The 2,058-nt window shown below is 41.5% G+C and overlaps 1 protein-coding gene across 8 annotated transcripts in view; it reads right to left on the reverse strand.

Annotated features, from left to right (window-relative positions):
• Positions 1-2,058, reverse strand: part of numb (NUMB endocytic adaptor protein) — a 51,883-nt gene that overhangs the window by 21,599 nt on the left and 28,226 nt on the right. The window lies entirely within an intron of this gene.

Genomic DNA, 2,058 nt, shown 5'->3' on the forward strand with positions numbered 1-2,058 from the left:
AGAGTCAAGCAGCTAAGCTCGTTGAATATTAATGAGAACTGGCCCAAACTGAGCTGAGTCTTTCTGCAGGCTTTCTAAACCACGCTAGAATGGCTTGAAACAATGTAACCAAGGTAACCAAGTTACACAGTCCATGGTAGAACTTCAAAAATGACCACAAAGTAATGAAACGAGGCAGGGCACCTTTAAGTGACAATGTTTCTAACTTCTAGATCAATTGGAAAAAAAGAAGGTAAAAAAGAAGGAAAAAAACCCTTAAAAACCTAGCATGTCCCAAGCTTCCCATTCTTAACACTCCCGCCCCTCCCCCCCTAGTTTACAAACAGACTTTCTGGTCAAGCTTTGACCAGAAACTTGTACTAGCTTCTAGGACTGTCCCAAATACTATTTTTTGTGTGCTTTGAAGCTTCATTAATTATCAACAGCAAAATATTTCAAAGCTTCTGTGGTGGCGGCCACATTGTTTGTTTTCCGTCAGATCGTTTATAGGTCTCAACATTTCACAGAAACAGAGAGAAAGAAAAGAGATGGAACTATGGTTGACGTAGTAAACACATATCTGTTGTTCCACAAACTCCTGGGCAGTTCAGTGCTTGCGTTTTTTGTTTTCAAACTTTCTTGTTACAGCAATAGAGGCCGTGATGTTTCCGGTTTACTGATGATATGATACGGGATTATTGATAATATCGGCCCGCGGATTTATTGGTCGGGCTCTAACGTATATTCGAGTTCCAAAATTGAAAATCGAATATCCACCCAAAAAACAAAAATCCCAATAGCCGAGTCCAGCCCAACTAGCTTCCCTGTACAAGAGTAGGGGGTTTAGTTTTGGGGCTTTATTAGCAACATTACACTAAGCTTACTTTTGATAGGACCTCCTAATAAAGTGGTAGCTAATCTTGTAAAACTTTTGATTTATTTTGCACTTGTATAATCGTCTTACTTCATCTCATGTTTGTTGCCCTGTCAGACTTCTTTAGTGATCTCGCTGCATTCTGAGATCTAAGCAAGGTAAAGTAAAAGGTCAATAAAATGCAGGTTCAAACAAGAACATTCTCTGAAAATCTGCACAATCAATTAGACTAAAAGCACTACTTTAAACAGAGTACGTATATCTTCTTGGCTTGGGTAGAAGATTAGGAGGCACAATAAAGCAGGAGACCCAATTAAAATTTGCTGATCCAAACTAGAACTGAGAGGTGCATCCATCATCAAAAGCCTGGCTCACGTCTCCCTTAGCAACTCATAACTTGGCACCAGAAGTCATTCAGCCATGCAATGCTGACTTTTAACAGGTGAGCAGAGCTCACCTTTGAGTAACAAGTTGCACCGACTAACTTCTGAGTTGATGAGGATCTGGCTGGATTAAAAGGTCTTTAATCCAGGAGAGCTGACTGTCCGCGCACACATCCACACAAACACATACAAGCAGCCACATAGCGTTCAATCGCACACATGCTTACAGCGACCACACACATATGTACCTACTTAACTACACAAACACACACAGGACTGAGCTGTCTGTTTGAATAATGAAACCTGTCCTGTGAGCCGGTATTGGCTGGAGGTAGAAAGTGCTCCCTTATCGGCCCGAGCCAGGCTCCAACTCTGTGGGCAGCACACAATGAAGCTTTCAGCGCTGACCAGGCTACTGAAACACACATAAACACATCAAACTTCCTACTGTCACTAAAGAGGGTGACCTGGAGTGGACCACGGGTTTAGAAAATGGCTCAAGAGCCGGAATCTACCATGTGCAGTAGCACATTTATGCACTTCAAATTTCCCCAGCGTACATACACTGACAAAAAACACAAAAAGTTTAACCTGCTGCGTATTTTTACAAGACAACTACATTTTTTGAACTCACTATGACTTCTAAATGACAGCTAGGCACTAGGCCAATTGAGTGGTAGCATGGCAAACCTTGCAAGACAAATTCAAGTAAAGATTTGGGCTGTAGTAAGTGGATTTTTGTCTCCCTTTTCCCATGTGTTCTGGTAACTCTGCAGATTGTGTGACATAGTCAATGCCTTTCTTTCTTTCTTTCTTTCTTTC

Source organism: Etheostoma spectabile, unplaced genomic scaffold (assembly GCF_008692095.1).
Source record: "Etheostoma spectabile isolate EspeVRDwgs_2016 unplaced genomic scaffold, UIUC_Espe_1.0 scaffold314, whole genome shotgun sequence".
Lineage (NCBI taxonomy): Eukaryota > Metazoa > Chordata > Actinopteri > Perciformes > Percidae > Etheostoma > Etheostoma spectabile.